Here is a 20,160-nt window from a genome sequence, read left to right as displayed (position 1 = left end):
CTTCATAAAGAAAGCAACAGAATACCAATCAAGAAGGGTGTAAGGCAGGGGGACACAATCTCCCCAATGCTATTTACCGCGTGCTTACAGGAGGTTTTCAGAAGCCTAGAATGGAAACAGTTAGGGATAAGAGTTAATGGAGAATACCTTAGTAACCTGCGCTTCGCCGATGACATTGCATTGCTGAGTAACTCAGGGGACGAATTGCAACTCATGATTACGGAGTTAGACAAGGAGAGCAGAAAGGTGGGTCTTAAAATTAATCTGCAGAAAACGAAAGTAATGTACAACAACCTCGGAAAGGAGCATCGCTTCGAGATAGGTAATAGTGCACTTGAAGTTGTAAAAGACTATGTCTACTTAGGGCAGGTAATAACCGCTGAGCCGAACCCCGAGATTGAAGTAACTAGAAGAATAAGAATGGGGTGGAGCACATTCGGCAAGCACTCTCAAATTATGACAGGTAGATTGCCACTATCCCTGAAGAGGAAGGTATATAACAGCTGTATCTTGCCGGTACTTAGCTACGGAGCAGAAACCTGGAGACTTACAAAGAGGGTTCAGCTTAAATTGGGGACGACGCAGCGAGCAATGGAAAGAAAAATGGTAGGTGTAACCTTAAGAGACAAGAAGAGAGAAGAGTGGATTAGGGAACAAACGGGGTTAAGGATATCATAGTTGAAATAAAGAAGAGGAAATGGACATGGGCCGGGCATGTAGCGAGTAGACAGGATAACCGCTGGTCATTAAGGGTAACCAACTGGATTCCCAGAGAAGGCAAGCGAGTTAGGGGAAGACAGAAGGTTAGGTGGGCAGATGAGATTAAGAAGTTTGCGGGTATAAAATGGCAGCAGCAAGCACAGGACCGAGTTGACTGGCGGAACATGGTAGAGGCCTTTGTCCTGCAGTGTGGACATAGTCAGGCTGATGATGATTATATATATATATATATATATATATATATATATATATATATATATATATATATATATATTTGTGTGTGTGTGTGTGTGTGTGTGTGTGTGTGTGTGTGTGTGTGTGTGTTAGAAACCATAACCGTGACACAGACTTTACGTTGTCACCTTTCATGCGCAATCGGTGGGACTACGTCGCAGTGCTGCATATATGAAAGGTCAAGAGGCAAAGAATGGGGATCATGTTTACTGGCATCTCCTTTGAAATGGGGCGTTGGCAAATAGCCACACATGCAGCATGTTATAATAAGATGCTGTGCTTTTATTAGCGCTCTAGCTACCCCTTGCTCATTTTTAACAATGGAGCTTTTAAAGGGCCCCTAAAGCAGCCCCGAAAAATAATTAAAATAATGAAAACGAGCACGTTATTATTTTGTTTAGTGTTTCTCGTGTTTTGGGCACCCTTGGTGACGCCAAAAGGGTGATTCACGTGAAATAGGCTGTATGCGCCATACAATGAAAAAAAAAAACGGTTTGGCTCGGGAATCGAACTCAGGCCGTTTGCGTGGTAGCTATAGGCAGGTGTTCTGTCGCATATATAGAGTGTGAATGCGAGCTTGTTGGTACATAATGAGTGTCGCCCCGCCACGGTGGTATAGTGGCTAAGGTACTCGGCTGCTGACCCGCAGGTCGCGGGATCAAATCCCGGCTGTGGTGGCTGCATTTCCGATTGAGGCGGAAATATTGTAGGCCCGTGGGCTCAGATTTGGGTGCACGTTAAAGAACCCCAGGTGGTCAAAATTTCCGGAGCCCTCCACTACGGCGTCTCTCATAATCAAATGGTGGTTTTGGGACGTTAATCCCCACAAATGAATCATAATGAGGGTCGCATAAACAGCGCTACAACGGGACAGGAAGACAGAAAAGAAACAAAACCAAACGCTTGGTCCTGTTTCTTCTTTTCTTATCCCGTCGCAGCACTGCTTATGCGAAGTGCTATCACAGAGCCACTCCAGCTCATGACACTGCTTCGGAAAAAAATTTCTGTACATACAGCACTAGTTCGTAACTGCCTTTAATTATTTATTTATTTATTTATTTATTTATTTATTTATTTATTCATTTTTTATTTATTTTTTTACTTGCTTCTTTATTGTTGCTGTTTCTTTGTTAGAACCTCACATTTCTGTGTTTTTCTGTTACACCTACACTCGTAACGACATTGGTTTCATCAATCACTTTCGTTTTATCAATCCCTTCTCTATTTTCTTCTCTCTCACAATCACTGACTGTTTACTACTTACCTTGAATCCCAGTGCTTTCTTGAGGGGGACACTACCCGCGAGTCTTGCTGGGTGAATATGCTCGCATTCCCTTACAATGTGCTGCGTAGTTTTCGGACTTTCATTGCAGCAGGTGCGTACGTAGGTGCCATCATTTTGTTGCACCAATATCTACTCCCATATGCTCTCGTTCCCAAGGCAGCCAATGTGGCCGCTGAATAGCAAGATGCTGTCGTTTATGAACCATATTTTTTTTCCTTCCAATTTATCTGTCCCTCTTTGAGTGAGAAACACTTTAGTTGCCCGGGCTAAACGTATGCTGTCATCGTTTCATGTAGCTTGGTGTAACAGAGGTAAAACCACGTATCAAAAGAGGAAAGAAGAAAGAGAAAGCGAGGAAGAAATATAGAGGCATAAACAAAGAAATGAAGGTGGAAAATAGGATAAAAAATAGAAATAACTACAAATAAAGAGATGAAAAAAAGATAATAAACAGGAAAAGAGAAAAAAGAGAGAGAGGGGGGGGAAAGAAAGAGAAGAGCGAAGAGGAACAAGGAAGGCTGCCCAGCTCCGACCCTCCTTCAAAATCGGCACCACAAGTGCAAAGCTGCTTTAATTTTCTTCTTTTTCCATCGCAGCTGTAAATGTCCATGACAATTTGTGTGTGTGTTTTGCCGTCCTTCAAATCCGATTCAGTTTCTCTGTTTTTCGTTTCTAATTTTCTTTTTAGCAACTCCTGATTGTTTATGTATACACTTCTCACATTACCGACGTAACTGTCGACCGTCACTTATGACGTAATCTATGAACTATCATATGAGAAACGGGCGCCTTTTTTGCGGTAGAGGACCTAAAATATGGAGCGCCATGTTACATAATAGCCCCAAAGTATGAGCGACGTTCGGTAAGGCCAACAACAACAGCAAAAACTACGCAGTCTTGCTACACAGGCAATAAGGTATGGGACATCACTGAAGAAATTTGAGGCTTTTTGCTGCCCGTGCAACTGGCATTGGTACTGTTTCTGGTACTGGAAGTGTGGTACCAGCCTACCAAGTTCAAATAGCCATGCTGCCTATCTGAATGAAATATTGCCGAAAAAAAACTCGACTATTGGATAATGCGTTATACAAGGTGGACTGATTGGTTTTCCTGCCATGCAGTACTTTTAGCTGAGGGTCCATATCTCACGCAGTGCTTCCAGACGACATTCGCAGCAAAGCACGCAAATACGCGGCCATAAATCTATTGAAAAATGTAGGGTACTAAATTGAACTAAAGTTATATGGCAACAGCAAAATGAATAATAAATTAGGAATGGGTTTTTTTGTTTGCTAAAATGTAAAAAAAATTGCAGTGTTAATCTCCCTAATTCACTTGGGCAATTGACGCATTTCTATGGAGAGGGTAAATGCGGAGCAAATGATCAGTACGTTTGTGGAAATGTTTCGTTGTTTACTTTAGAACCTTGATGCAACACATGTACTGGGATAGCTTTGTACACTCCCGAGTTCTGGGGACTTTAAATCGTCGAAATTTTGTTCTCAACAGAACAGAGCACCTGTGGTACCAGTGTGTTGTTACGTAGTCGGCGATCCCTGTATCACATTGTCACAATATTTGTGTGAGCAGGAAGCAGCACAACCACTGTTCTGTTAGTAATCAGTGTCTGAGAGTAACGAGCGTTCCATTTAAAATCATATAGTAGCCTGTAAGCCGGCCTATTAAGCTCAATTGGCATTGCTAATTGATATGTGGGGTTTAACGTCCCAAAACCACCATATTATTACGAGAGACGCCGTAGTGGAGGGCTCCGGAAATTTCGACCACCCGGGGTTCTCTGACGTGCACCCAAATCTGAGCACACGGGCCTACAGCCTTTTCGCCTCCATCAAAAATGCAGCCGCCGCAGCCGGGATTCGATACCGCGACCTGCAGGCCAGCAGCCGAGTACCTTAGTCATTAGACCACCGCGGTGGGGGTGGCATTGCTACTTCTTTGAATAAAATATTACCGAGAAAAATAAACTCTACTAGTTGGCTTTCTGCGTTTGTATATGAGCGTCGCCAACGCTCAGCCACGCGCAGATGTAGCGTCCCAAGAGAGGATACGGAAGTGCATAATATTGCGTTTTTTACCAGCGCACTTTGCGACACGCGGCCAGCTTGGCTGCAAAACGACTGTGAAACCAAGTGGATGGGCCTTCACCCTCAACTGAATGAACTTAGCAGGCGGAGTGGTATACCCCGTTCCTCTTTAATATAGCTCTCATTCCCTTATCCCACAAACTGAATATCATCCCACACCTAAAGCATACCTTGTACACGGATGATATCCTCGACCTAGACTACTTATGGCTCTGACGGGCCAATTGAAGAAAGTCTTTAGCATCCGGCGTCATCTCAGCTCACGTGCCATGCATTGGGCTCGGATGCCCGCTGCGCCCCTAACGCCGCGTTATGAAATCAGCCGCTAAGACGTCCACCGAAATCACATCACGAGTAACCGCTATCCCTCTCACACCTATACCGGGAATCCTTGGCCTTTACTTGTAGGCACTGTGTAAGAATATACAGGTGCTGACACTCTCCCCGCAACGCGTTGATAAGCACAATCCCAGTGCATACAGACAATGTTCGAGCCGTTATCAGTTATCTCTCAGCTTCATCGGTGCCTTCTTAAATGGTGCTAAGACGAGCGGGGTCAGCCGTTTCGGTCTCAATGCGCCAGCACCACGTTCGGCATCACGTTCGGCAAAAACGTTCATGCTGCTGATTCTGGGTGTTTTTGTTGACGTGCGTGACCGCGCTGTTTTGAAGCCACGATGATACTTAAAGCGCGAGAACAAAACGACGACACAGAGACAAGAAGGACACGAAAGACTTGTCTCTGCGTCGTCGTTTTGTTCTCGCGCTATAACTATCGTCATGCCATACCAACTAGCCCAAGCTGCCACACTTTGAAGCCACGTTTTTGTTTTGTTCGCGTATGTTTAATCTATTCTATTGACGATGATGACATCAAATTGCTGAAAGGTTCGCGATGTGGCTAAAATGTGTTTTGATTGATATGTGGGGTTTAACGTCCCAAAACCACTATATGATTATGAGAGACGCAGTAGTGGAGGGCTCCGGAAATTTCGACCACCTGGGGTTCTTTAACGTGCACCCAAATCTGAGCACACGGGCCTACAACATTTCCGCCTCCATAGGAAATGCAGCCGCCGCAGCCGGGATTTGAACCCGCGCCCTGCGGGTCAGCAGCCGAGTACCTTAGCCACCAGACCACCGCGGCGGGGCCTAAAATGTGTTTTATACCGAATTGCCGTTCTGGCTTCAGACTTGTGCAGAGCATGTGCCTCTCTTCAAAGTTCCGTCTGACAGTGATCATCTGACGGTAATCGTTGACATATGTGATTTCACATTGTAACATCTAGTCATGAGCAAACGCATTGCTTTAGTGTGTTGTATATTAAATACTTGCGTGGTTCAAATATTTATATATTTTGTGGAACAACTGCATTGCTCTTGTGTGCTTCATATGGGTACTTGCGCGTTTCAAATATTTATTGATACCGCGTTCATATTGAAAAAGCACAATTATGTATGAAGTTCTTCTTGTGTAAGTGAAAGCAGTAATACGCATAAAATACGCTTCTGGTGCAGAAACGATTCTCTTAAGAGGGGTACGATAGGGGTTTAAGCGTCAAAACCACAATTCGATTACGAGGGACACCATAGTAGAGAGCTCCTGTCTAATTTTGACCATCCGGGGCTGTTTAACATGCACCTACATCTAAACTCTTGGACGTTCCTTGCATTTCTTCCCCACGGTGAATCGTTTGATGGAGGGATAGCACGCTGGCTAACGCTTTTTTTCAATTATTTTTCTTTGCCTCAAGCAATACCGTGAACAGATGAAAATACTAGTGCGCGTGGGTGGAACTAGCTGTGTTGACGACGTTCCCACCCTGCACAAGGTATCTTAGTATTAATGAATCCTTAAACCTTGTAAAGTTTTACCTTTTAAAATAGGAAATTTTCTTCGCATTTCAAGTGTTACACCACTTGGAACGAAAAGTTGGGGAGGTAGAGGAATTTCAATGCGCCAGCACCACTCTTTGGATGGATGGATGAATGGATGGATATGGCTGTACCCTTTAGATCGGGCGGTGGCTAGTGCCACCAAGCCGTTATACCTAATGAACCAAAAACTATATTTTTTTTCCTTAAAAAGTGAGTTTGAGGATTCGTACTTTGCAGTGAAGGGTTTCATTTTCACTCGTGCCTTGACTTTAGCCACCAATCAGATAACCTCCTTCTAGTAAAGTCTACCCGCTTAAAGTTTGATTTGCCCTCCCGGTCCCTAAACCCCAGTGCTTTGAAAAACTCTGCGCCATCATCCTGAACTATAGGGTGAAGCCCTTTACAAAACATTATCAAGTGTTCGGCAGTTTCTTCTTCCTCTCCACACGCACTGCATACTGTGTCTACCCCTTCGTATTTGGCCCGATATGTCTTGGTTCGCAGTACTCCCGTTCTGGCCTCAAACAGTAGAGAACTACCCCGAGTATTATCATAGATCCTTTCCTTGGCAATTTCCTGCTTAAACGTTCGATAGATCTCTAGTGCGGACTTCTTTATCATGCCCATTGTCCACATGTCAGTCTCCGTTTCCTTCACTTTCTTCTTAACCGATACTTCTTTTTGGTTTGGCCACCTGCTGTTTTCTAAGTATTTACCAGTCAACTTCCTGGTTCGCTTCCTCCATTTTGTATCGACATTCTTCATGTACAAGTAGCTGAAAACCTTCCTAGTCCAACGCTCTTCCCCATTTCTCTCAATCGCTTCTCAAATTTTATCTTGCTGCTAGCTTCCCTGCCCTCAAATGATGTCCATCCCATATCACCTTGTACTCCCTGATTTGGTGTATTCCCGTGAGCTCCTAAAGCAAGCCTACCTAGTCCACGTTGCTTAATTTCTAATCTTGCTTGAACTTCTGATCTCATGCACAAGACCGCATTGCCGAACGTCAGCCCAGGAACCATGACCCCTTTCCATATTCCTCTCACAACATCATACCTATTGTAATTCCACAGTGCCCTATTTTTCATGACTGCTGCATTCCTGTTACCTTTAGTCGTCACGTATATTTCGTGTTCCCTCAGATACTCGGTCCCATTGCTTATCCATACGCCCAGATATTTGTATTTATCTGTTATCTCTAGCGTGACCTCCTGTATTTTAAGCTCACTACCTTCGTTGTCATTGAAAATCATGACTGCTGATTTTTCCTTACTGAATCTAAAATCTAACCTATCTCCCTCATTACCGCAGATGTCCATCAATCTCTGCAAATCTTCCTTGTTGTTGGCCATTAGCACTATATCATCTGCGTACATTAACGCTGGTAGTGCCTGATCAATAAGTTTTCCTTGTTTGACTAAAGAGAGGTTGAAGCCCAGTCCACTTCCCTCTAATTTTGCCTCTAATCCTTGTAGGTACATCATGAATAATAAGGGTGACAGGGGGCACCCCTGCCTAAGCCCCCGTTTTACCTCTGCAGGCTTGGATACCTGCTTTTCCCACTTTATAACTACCTTGTTACCTTTATAGATACCCTTTAAAAGATTAGTGACTACATGTTCCACGCCTAGTGTGTTTAGTATTCCCCACAATTCCTCTTGAACCACGCTATCGTACGCTCCCTTGATATCCAAAAATGCTAGCCACAGGGGCCTGTGTTCCTTTTCTGCTATTTCGATGCACTGCGTCAGTGAGAACAGATTGTCTTCCAACCTCCTGTGTTTTCGAAACCCATTCTGCAGTTCCCCCAGCACCCCCTCATCCTCTATCCACGCCTGCAGTCTTTCCTTTATAATCTGCATCGCCAGCCTGTAGACCACTGATGTCACTGTTATAGGACGGTAGTTGTTTATGTCAGCTTTGTCCCCCTTTCCTTTATAGATCATGCTCATCCTGCTAAGTTTCCATCTATCGGGAACTTCACCATCGATTATTATTGTGCTCACTGCCTCTTTCAAAGCCTGCTTAGACTTCGGACCTAATGTTTTTATCAGCCTAATTGGAATGCCATCTGGGCCTGTTGATGTACTACTAGGAACCCTTTTCTCAGCCCTTTCCCACTCTTGTTGTGAAAATGGAGCCATTGCACCACTTGATTCGTCCTCGTCTATTGTGGTGCATAAAGTACTTCTTTGTTGAAATTTTTCTGTCACTTTTGTTCTTATATATTCAATAGCTTCGTCCCCTTCTAGCCTAGCACCTTGGGCTGTAGTTATAAATCTCTGCTCTAGGCTCGTCTCATTTCTTAGGGAGTTTAGATGGTTCCAAAATTTCGCAGCTGCCTTTCTATCTTTTTTATGTACTTCTGCCAGCCACTGAGCTCCCTTCCTTCTAATCTTTTCATTGATCAGAAGGGATGCATCCCTTCTACAGCTTAGAAAGGTTGCCCATTTTCTTTCAACATCATCTGTTGGTTCACCCCGCTGCTTAGCATGTCTGTGTTCCCTAGAGGCTTCCTGACGTTTTGCTATGGCTCTCTTAACTTCCTCATCCCACCAACTTTTGGGTTTGTGTCTTCTTTTCCGGGGTGACATGTCACGCGTCTTAGCATGCTCTAGCTCAAAGAATCTAATTAAATTCGTGTATGTCCACACTGTCAAATTATCCTCCGTGATTACTTTCTCAATTTGTTTAGTGGCTATTTCAATTTGCCTTTCTGGATAAAAATTTTCCTGTAGTTGCTCATCTTGTCTCCTTCCCACTTTCACTCCTCTTCCAAAACTTAGCTTGATACGTTTGTGATCGCTACCCAGACTTCTGGAGCCACCTTCATCTATGTGCATTCCCCTGAGCTTATCATACATCCTATGTGACATCAGTGCATAATCTATCGTTGACTGAAGCCTTCCTACCTCCCATGTTATTTGCCCTTCACACTTCTCGGTACTGTTGCAAATGATCAAATCAAGCCTTTCACACATATCCATGATCATTTTGCCTGTTGGGTCGGTATACCCATCTATATCTTCTATGTGCGCATTCATGTCTCCTAGTATAATTATCTCGCACTCTCTTCCTAACTCCTGAATGTCCTTTGATATACACTCTACCATTGTCTGGTTTTCCTCTCTGGCCTTTGCTCCCGTCCACAAGTACACGAAACCAAGGAGTGTCATTTGACCTGCCACTTTCCCTTTTAGCCATAAATGTTCCTTGCACTCCTGCTTGACCCTTTGCCAGTCTGTACTTTTATGAATGAATGCCCCAATACAACCCCCCTTTCTGCTGCCTTCTGTTCTATTACAATATTCCCACGCGTAGTCCGGATTGTTCGGAGGTTGTTCCATGTCCCTGAGATGTGTTTCTACAAAACCGCATACCATCGGCCTCTCTTCCCTTAGCTGTTCTTCTATCTCTTCCCACTTCAGCATGTTCCTACCACCCTGCATGTTAATATACTCTATGTCTGAATTGGCTCGGCGCTCGTGGCTACGTCTATTTATGCCCCGGACTCTACCTATCTTAGATATTGGTGCCACATTGGAATCGTATCTGTCCATACCACCTGTCGAAGAGTCTCCCTGGTTGTTTTCCTCGTTACTAGCTATCCTGCACCCCGAAGGGCTCGCTTGCCCCCCAAAAAAGCTACTGCGCGTCCTGCAAGTCGCCAACCCACCTCATGACCTAGCCGCCCATCGAAGTGAATTCTGTCTCGTTGAAACCCCCCCCCCCCACCTATGCACCTCTCTGTTTATTTCCACCACCTCAAAGCCTTTCTCTCGACTCATCTGCCATATCTCTTGGTTTGCGTTGACCACCGCTTTTTGCAGGTTGCTATCACGCACCGGTACCTCCGGTATCGTGCATATCACTACCTGTACCTTAGGAGAAGTGGCGCGCATGTCATCGACGCCTTTCGCCAGTGTGGCTGCTAGTCCTGCTGCATCTCCATTTAGGACATCGTTTAAACCACCTGAAATTATCACTAGGTTTCGTCTATCAGCTGTCGTTTTGAGCTTTGTGCTCGCTTGCCTCATGACTGCTTCCAGCTTGCGTCCTGGGAACGCCCCTACTGCCACCCTCTTGTCACCTCTTACCCTCTCTTTGATGGCTTCTGTGCATCGATTTAAATTTGAGTCCCCGGCGATTATCACATGCTGCGACTTTTCAGCTGGAGCGTTCTGCACCTGGGGGCTACTTGCACCTGTGACGCCGTCTGCTTTGTTCCCTCCCTGCCCCACCACTACCTCGCTGAAGCTGGGCCTTGCGACAGTTGAACCGGCTAAACCTGTTTTTTCCAAACTTGCTTGCTTTTCCTTCTCCACCGTTCTGGTTGCCGGAGCATGGATGGATGGATGCTATGAGCGTCCCCTTTATAACGGGGTGGTGACAAGTATGCCACCAGGCTCGACAAAAAAAAAAAAAATCTTTTTTCCTTTTGTTGGCCTAATGCCTCTACTTCGATAAATTCTATCTTAATGGAAAAAAGGTAAATTTTCAGCTTAAGTTCTCTGCCATTTACGGCACACTGTCCATATTTTATTTTTAGCAACAGTGGTGTAGCAGCGCCACCCCGAACTTGCGGCGGCAGGCAGCAAAACGCCCCAATGCGAAGGCCGTAAGGGGAGCGCCGGAGAAGGAGTCGAGTCCGGCCGTGCCTCAAGAAACTCGGCTACACTGAGCATTCATATTATGGTGACTCTGTATAAATACCATCGAGTTTTCGATAGCTCTTAACGGCCACTCAAATTCTCAGAAATGTTCATCCGGAACACAATTGCCCAAGATGCCGAGACCGAGCCACCACTATCTTCAGAAATAATCAACACGAACGCAAAGCCTGTTCTCAATCGAAGCGGTCTCAAATTCACCACGGTTGTTACAAACCACAAAGGAGAGCTGACTAACTGTACGTCGCTCTACACCCAGGACCCACTCGTCACCGAGCAGGTTGCTATTGCACTGGCTATAGCTGACGACAACGTGGACGTATTTTTAGTGACTCATCAGCAATCTGCTCCATCGCTAATGGCAGAATTTCGCCGCAGACGCATTCTCCAGAGCAGTCATAAATAACCCTGTCATCATACGCTTATATGCTTCCCTACTCACGTCGGACAGATACCTGGCTGCCCCGTTAACCTCAATGAATCCGCTCACAGTGCTGCGCGCGTAGTGACTGACCGCGCAGATACTGGCGGATTTGAGGCCTTGGAAAACAGGGACGTGCCATCCACTTCTAATGAAATTACGAAGCACTTCTACCTCTCCCGTTGGGTCTTCTCGCCGTCGAGCCCTAAGCTAAGTCGGCCCCGAGCTCTCAATTTAAGGCTATTGCCAACGGAGTTATGCCCACGTCCACACGTCCTCCACGCCATATACCCGAAACTCTACGATAATGATGTATGAAACCAATGCGAAGTCACCCAGGCTACGCTTAGACACATGTTCTGGGAGTGCACTGCAATGTATAACTATTTTAACCCCGATGCTACTTCGGCGAGGTGGGCGGCTGCCTTGCGTAGCTCCAACCTAGCCGACCAGAAATGAGTTGTCCCGATGCGGCTGTTAGACTATAGGCCTGTCAGTCCCAAGTGGGAGCCCTGAGCGTGTCCGCGTGCTTCTCGCAGGACATTAATAAATGTTATTCCATCCGTCCATGCGAAAAAGTCTGGGGAATGAATAAGATTTGGACATGTGACCTCAACCCGGCCGTGGTATATTCACAGCGCCACACTGGTTCTTGAAACACCTCCGCAGAAGCGTGCTATGCAGGTGTCATGTCGGCCAAAGAACCGAGTAAACATATATAATATTGGAGTGGTCTCAAAAACTCACCCCAGCTTACGGGACACAGTGATGCAACTTAGTCCTGCAAGGGCAGGGACAGTGAAGCAAATGTAGGTGGGAAGCGAGAGTAGAAGTGGGGGGGGGGGCACGTGTCACTACTTTACATAACACTGCCATATTAAAAAAAGTTTTCCCTTTCCCTGATATGTGGTGGATCATTGCTGAGATTTCATTTGGTGCCAAGATTCCTTCCAGCAACGTATGGTACAGATCTCCAAAGCATGCATACATACATACATACATACATACATACATACATACATACATACATACATACATACATACATACATACATACATACATACATGCATACATACATACATACATACATACATACAAACATACATACATACATACATACATACATACATACATACATACATACATACATACATACATACATACAAACAAACAAACATACTTACGTACGTACATACATACATACACACAAATATGTATCTTTAACATAATATAATAATTGTCTCTGTTAACGTCCTAGAATCAACATATGGGGAACCCAATAGTGAAGGGCCCTAGAAATTTTAACCATGTGGCGTAAATCTAAGTACAAGGGCCTGAAGCCTTTTAGTTTCCATCGAAAGTGCAACCGCCTCGGCGGGTATTTCATCACGTGAGCTTAAACATTTCATAGATTTTAGTTCCGCGGTAATGTTTCGACACATGTTGACCACGTGGGGTACCCAACAAATGAATGATTGAGAACAGTCACGTCTGAATAGCTTACCCGCATGAAGCGTTATTAATCTCAATTGGCGTGAAAATTTAGCGAGTATCATTTAGCAATGTGACGAACATTTTATTTTTTGTAAAGCCGTGGGTCATATGTGGCCCACAAAAATGACATTCAGTCGTGACACAATGCGAATTGCGCAACGAGAGGGTCATTCAATGCTTCCAACCAATTATAAAATGCTGATTCGCAATTCTTCACTGTGATTACGACTCGTTAGTCACAACAGAAAGTGCACATAGGGTCTATGTGAAGGCCTACACATATGTGTAGCGAATACATCGCTTGTACGCAAAATGATAGTGGCATATTGGCTGCTTCCCTACTTCATGAAAGCTACGGTGGTTTATGGTATGAAGCGACTTTGAAAGGGGAAAAGGAAAGAAAAAAAGCGCAGTTCCGTTACTGCCTCTCTCAATCGAGGGCACCTCCACAGTTCTGCGCAGGGAATGGGGGAATGGGAAATAAAGAGACAGAATAAAGGGGTGAGAGAAGGGTGGTGAAAAGCATTCGATCGCTCGTATCGCGCACGCGCGCAAGAAACCCAACGTGGCAGACGCAATCCACCAAAAGATTGCCGAGAAGCCGGAGGTAAGATGCACCCGTGAAGGGAAATAAAGAAAAAAAAAGAAAAGGAGAGAAAAAAAAAAGAGAGAAAAAAACCCACTAGACAAGTGGAAAGAAGGCAGCACGCTCCCGAACTACTGATAGAGAAGGGGAGAGAGGGTCTGCCCGAGGGCGCAACGTCCGACGCAGGATAGGAAAAAAAAAAAAAGCCGTCAAGCAGCTCGGAGTAGCGTAAGTGAACAAAGTCATGTGGAACTCCGAGCAGGGGTGGCGCGCGGCGCGATGTAGCGTAGAAAAAAAAAAACGAATTGAGCGCACGTGCGCAAGAAGACCGGTATGCCACTCGAAGTAAACTGGAACTACCACCAAGAAGGCCAGTGGTACAGTGATGTGCACGTTTAAAACAGGCCAGAGTAAAATTCACGATATGCAGGCGGTTCGTTCAGGGAGATGCCAAACCGTTCGGCAAGAGCCTCGATGGTGAGCAGAGGCACAGCAGCGAGATTGCGCTCGTTGCAGCCAACTGGTAGGGCCCTGAGTGCCACTTGAAGTGCCGTACTAAGAGCAGTGAGGATGTCGTTCCTGCTTTGGATGCAGGTTGCTGCGAGGTCGAGGTAGCTGGCTCAGTCGTCGTGCTTTTGTTGACGGTGACAGGGACCAGTGGTTGTGAATAAGCCCGCGGTGTCTGCGTCGCCGTCGAGTGCTTTTGGACGACGGGCGCACTCGTTGTAGGACAACGGGCAGCTTCCGAGGTCGTGTCGCTGGTACCGGCGAGCGCATCTCGGAAGGAGTGACCCCTGATGATGGAGGCGTTGCTGCCAGGGGTCCCAGCGTGCTGCAGGGCTTGACGGTGAGTCACGGTGCCGTCGGTTGAGGCCATTATGACCACGGCCCTGCGATGGAGTTGCCAGGCTGGACAGCGGGGCTCGGTTGCAGGGTGTTTCCCGCTGCAGTTTATGCAACGAGTGTGTGCTGCACAGGATCCTGGGGCGTGCTTGATGCCGCAGTGCAGGCATCGTTCGTCCCGATAGCAGGCGGTGGTTGCGTGCCCGAAGCGGCCGCAATGGGAGCACCGCAGGGTCCGGGGCTGACAGGGTCGAACATTGCGCCTTTGCTTGTAAAGCAGTATATCCGGCGGGACGGTAGTCCTAGCGAAAGTGAGGGTAGGGCGTTGCCTCTGCGTACAACGGACACGAGGGGCACAGGTGAAGCAATGTTGTCGGCGAGGTCCTCGAAGAGGATCGTTGGGTCAAAAACCATGCCAACACAAAAACCATGCCAACACAGTCTCACTAGCAATAGGTCTCGATCACGAGAACGTAGCATTTGAGCACACCTTGAAAGATTACTAAAATATATTCTAAGTGCTCACTGTGTCTAAAAGTTCGTGTTTATTGTCTTCGCTTACAGGAGAAGCCTACAGTAAGCTTTTTATAGTACGAAATTTTTGTGGCACCACCTGTTTAACTGGCACTCTTGATCAACGTTTCAAAACTTGTTTTAGAAATGTTGCCATGATCATGTGCGTTTATGTAAGTTTAACCGGCTATCTCAAGGCTACAAGCTCCGTCCGTAAGCTAAGGAAAGCCGCCAGATCCACTGTTCTTGGAGACTTGTCACCACCAGTGCAAAGCTGCCCAAAATTTTCTTTCTCCGCACGGCTGCTGCCTTAAGAGTGTCCCCCCCTTTTTTTTCACACAGTAAATTATTCCCAGTCAAAGTCCAGCCGGCGTGATTTCTGCGCTGTGTATGCGACGACGGGTCAGCTTTGACCGACCTGCAGCTCAATAGCCGGGCGAACTGAAATATGACACAAGAGCGACTTCTGCCTTTGCTCGGATCAATCCACATATTAAAGCCCATTGCATGTAGGTCCCGTTCAGTAATAGACCACTTAATATAAGCATAGTTGTAAGTAATGCAAATGTAGAGCAGCTATCACAGCAAACTGCAGGTTGAAATAGGAGAGAATACGTTGTAAAATAGCGAGGAACAACATATCTGTTTGATAACTGATTGCGCTGGACATAATTGCACAAATAAATATCATCTTGCTTTAGGCACTACAGAGAGGACAGGGCAGTCAGAAAAGAGTGGACGAGAGGGACGAGAGGATTCTGGAGCCCATGCGCTGAACCAGATATACAGCACCGAGCAAGGGACAAAGACTGCACCGGGTCATAACGGCTGCCAGGGAAGTACTCCACGATCGTTCGGTAGCATGAGGCTGAAAAGAGAAGCCTTTCAAGAAAATCTCACTTTCCGCTACGGTCGTATGCGACCGGCGCTTAGCAAACGCTGTGTTGGAATCGACGCGGCAGCGCAGAGTTGGGCCTAACGCAGCGGGAAGTTCGGGCGTCCGCGCTTCCACGCTGATGGCGCTGTTGGTTGGAGCTCGGGTTCCCTCCTGGTCCAAGACGGACAACTGCTCTATCGCCTCTGGGTCCAGGCTCAACACCTGGCGTAGATTTGTTTGTTTGTATCCTCTAATCCATGGCTCGTACCCACTCTGGGGGATTGGCCAAGAGAACATATAGTCTCATATGGACGATAACTGCATTATTGCTTACAACGAAAAAAAAGGGGGGGGGGAGTTGTATAGTGAAGAGAGTATGTTAAAAAAAAGAAAGAAACTAAAGATTTAGATAATGAGAAAAAAAATCAACAACAAAGTAGACACTAATAGCTACAGCTTGATTTTGGGAGCTGACCAGACAGCTGGTTTTGCCAAACCTGATTAATTTGGTATGTCACGGATTTATCCGGAATTGAAAATTACTTTTCGACCCGGTTTTTTTGAGTATCTGTTAACGTGGGCTTTATGTTGAAAAATGTTTAGAGTCTTGAATAAAATTACACACCGCATCGAATGCATCTCTGTGGCAATTTTCCAGAACAGAGGCACCAAAACTTAGAACATTTTCTGTGGTTAAAATTAAACCTAGCTTCGCAAATGGAATATCTAAAAGTTGTTTTCTAATTAATGCATAGTTACGACATGAGCCAAAATAATGTTCAATTGTTTCTGATTCTTCGCCGAACGGACAAAGAGGGGAAAGTGTCAGACCGGCTCTGTGTAAATAAAAATTTAATGGGGGACACGGCACCGGAATCTGGAGATTATAATTTCAAGTTTTTTTCCACTGGGCTTTCCACTGGACTCCACTGGGCTTTCCATGGAAATTTGAGGTGCTGATAATCTGTCCATTGTGTGATATTTTCTAAACTATCTGTAAAAATAGCGAATTTCCTATATCTATCCCCTGATAAGTATTCTAACTCGGGAAGTACTGAAATTACTGGTTCATCGAGTGATGCTCGTGCCAAAGCATCTGTCAATTCATTTAATTGTAATCCGCAGTGACCTGGGACCCACACTAATTTGGGGAGTTTTAAATGCGGCGGTGTTAATGTGTACGTGGAACACTGCTAGGGCACGAGATTGTTCAGAGGTTGTCAGAGCTGCACACACCGAAAGTGAGTCTGTTAGGATGATTGCACTGGTCTTGGTCGTAGGAACTTTATGAAGAGCTAAAATAATAGGTACTAGCTCGGCTTCAAATATAGGAGTGAAATCTGGAAGCCATACTGAAAAAGACCAGCCGAGGAAATCAGACGCAATTCCTACGCCTGCCTTTTCATTGTTGACAGAAGCATCTGTAGCTATTACATTTTTTGTTTCTGCATGTACCAAGTAATCGTTTAATGTAGTGGTCAAAAATCTGAGAGATTGCAACTTGGCTTGTGGGGGGAAAATTTCATCGTACTCTATTCTAATGTTGATGGATGAGGAATTAGTTTCAATTACTGTGCTAATGTCTACATTTATGTAATCCAGTTTCTTTTTAACGAAAATTATCTGAGGGGTATGAAATCGAGGCCAATGTGCAAGAAAAAAAGAATCAGGGTCGCTGATAAATGCGTACTATGATCTTCGCGCCGGTAAACTGTAGAACTTTAAGAAGGTTTGAACCGTTAGAATGCGGAATCGACAGAGGAGTGTTGGCAATCGCGCTTCTTGATACAATACATTATTCGCCACGAACCTGGGAAGTCCCAGGCATATTCGCAGGGCTTCTTGCTCTAACATTACTAGCGGTTTAGTTTTATAACCAGCGGCCCCCGAGAATAATACACAACCAAATTCCAATATTGGTCGCACATACATTTTATATATCATTAACATCGTGTGTCTGCGCAGCCCGTATTTTCTGTTGCTTAACCTGCGTACTAAACCTAACGCCCGTTGTGCCTTTGCTGCTATATATTCAATGTGTGGGCTCCAATTTAGCTTTTCATTATAAACCATTCCTAAGTACTTGACTGAATCTACTTGTGGAATAGGTTCCCGATTATACAATACAGAAATTGAAACTGTATCTGCTATAGGAAACACCAAGAGCGCACTTTTACTGATGTTCAATGACAATGAAATGGATTGCAACCAAATTTCTAGTGTATTAATATATCTTTGCAATTTTTGATGTAGTGAGTAAATGTCGCTCTCTGCAGCGAAGAAAGCGATATCATCTGCATAAATGTAGACACTGACATCCTGAACAATTGGAATAGAGCTCATCAGTATATTGAATAATGCTGGAGATAGGATGGACCCTTGGGTAACACCACGTGTCTGTTTGAATTTATGCGAACAGCCATCCTTCACGCAATACAATTCCCTTAATTTTAGGAATTCTGCTATCCACTCAGTAATATACTGAGGAAACTTTAGACTCTGCAAGGTCGTCAGTAGAATAGAGTGCTCGACACTGTCGTACGCTTTAGCTATGTCGAGAGTTACTAATGCGGCGTACTGTTTCCTTTTACGAGCAAGCTGTATTCGACTCTCTAAATCCGCATGGGTGCACCAAATTGAGCATTCACAACCAAAACCAATTTGATTTGGCTTTAATATGACCTTATTCGTCATCCAGGAGTTTGTTCGGCCCTTTAGAACCCTCTCTATGAGTTTCACCATGTTCGAAGTTAGCTAGATGGGTCTGATATTTTCTATGGTAAAACCTAATCCTTGCTTTTTTATTAATGGGATTACCTTAGCTATTTTCCAGTCATACGGTATCCAGGCATTCTTTAAAGAGTAGTTTATAAGATTGAGGACGTCGCCGGGGGATAGCTTGAATAAAATTTTAATCATAGGAACTGAGATTCCATCTGGACCAGGAGCTGACGATGGTAGATCTCGAATGACTTTTGATGCTTCAGACAGCGCTACGTTTTCGAAGTCAGTGCTTATGCTAGACTTTTGCCAGTTGAAAGCCATAATCTAAGAAAATCTAATTTCTAGACCTCTGCCAATTGACTCTAAAGAGGTCTTCGTTTCTTCCAATGATAGTTTTTCATAATCAGTATTTAATGTAGACGGCAGGATTTTGCGAGATCGCATATATTGAAATAAAGCTTTCTTATTTTTAGATTTCGAGAGAAAATCGAAATGTCTTTTATCATATTCTTCTTTAGCTTGGGCCACCGGGTGTTTAAATACAGCAGCAAGAAATTTATAATCTGACTGGTTCTTAGGGGACTGATTATGTATTAGCTTCTTCCAAGCTGCCTGTCTTTCTGTGATCTCGTGAACAGTCGGAATTCCACCAGGGACTATAGGGTACTCTCTTCGCCGATTTAACAGCAAATTCAGCCTTTTTATATGCCCTTTGATTACTGCGCTTATTTTCATAGCTTTAGTGTCATCTCCATCCTGAGAAGGAGCGTCTAAAGCAGTTTTTAGGTCGTGTTGAAATTTTGCATAATTTATATAGGTCCGGGCATGGAAGCATGATGGTTTGACGGGGCAAGCGATATTGAACATTATTGGAAAGTGGTCACTGTTGGAGGCGCAATCAAGGGCTGTCCACGATGTACTAGCAATGGCCGAGCTTACAAAGCTTAAATCTAAGGCGGAGCGTGAATGACCTCGAATAAATGTGGGAGTTCTAGCGTTAAGGCACAATAAGTTGTTGTCTACTGACCAGTCCCACAACCGTTGTCCACACTGATCTGTTCTAAAACCCCAGCAGGTATGGTGAGAGTTGAAGTCGCCAACTATTTTTTCTTTACAGCCTGAATTAGCAGCCATATCTAACAATCTCGTGTCTTGAACGCCTACAGGAAAGTAGACGTTTATTAGCGAGAAAGGCAAGTATCCTGGCAAGGTAATATCTAACGCGAAAATTTCGCATTCGGGAGACATACATTTGTATGAGTTTTTGACTTCTAAACTAATTTTATTGTTTATAAAGAAAGCTAAACCTCCACCTTTGGATGCACGGTCTAGACAAAAGGTTTGGAAGTTGGGTAGGTGGAATAAATGATGTGTGGATAGCCAAGTTTCTTGTAATGCAATAATAGCCGGATCGAATTTGGAATACAGGTATAACAGATCTGTTATGGCTGAGTGAAGAGATTGGCAATTCCAATGTATTATTTCAAGAGACCCTATGATTTTGTTAAAATGGTTTCGGCAATCACCTTATCTAAAATACTTTCTTTTAGAAAATCGGTTTTTGAAAGGTTGTCTTTCTGGTATTTCTTGCTTTTTACATGTTTCGGTGAGCCAGATTTTTTCGATACAGGGGATCTAGAATGCTTCAGGCATTTGAGATCTATGTCCATATCTTGTGTGTCCTGAGAAGCTTCCTGTGCACCCTCGCTTTGCCTCTGAATGCCTTCTTCAGAGGGCTCTGCAGACTGTGCATCCGGTGGAGTTATCTGAGATTCTGCCTCACTTGTCGGGTGTGCAGACTGAACATTTT

Source organism: Rhipicephalus microplus, chromosome X (assembly GCF_043290135.1).
Source record: "Rhipicephalus microplus isolate Deutch F79 chromosome X, USDA_Rmic, whole genome shotgun sequence".
Taxonomy (NCBI): Eukaryota; Metazoa; Arthropoda; class Arachnida; order Ixodida; family Ixodidae; genus Rhipicephalus; species Rhipicephalus microplus.
This window is presented reverse-complemented; position numbering follows the sequence as displayed.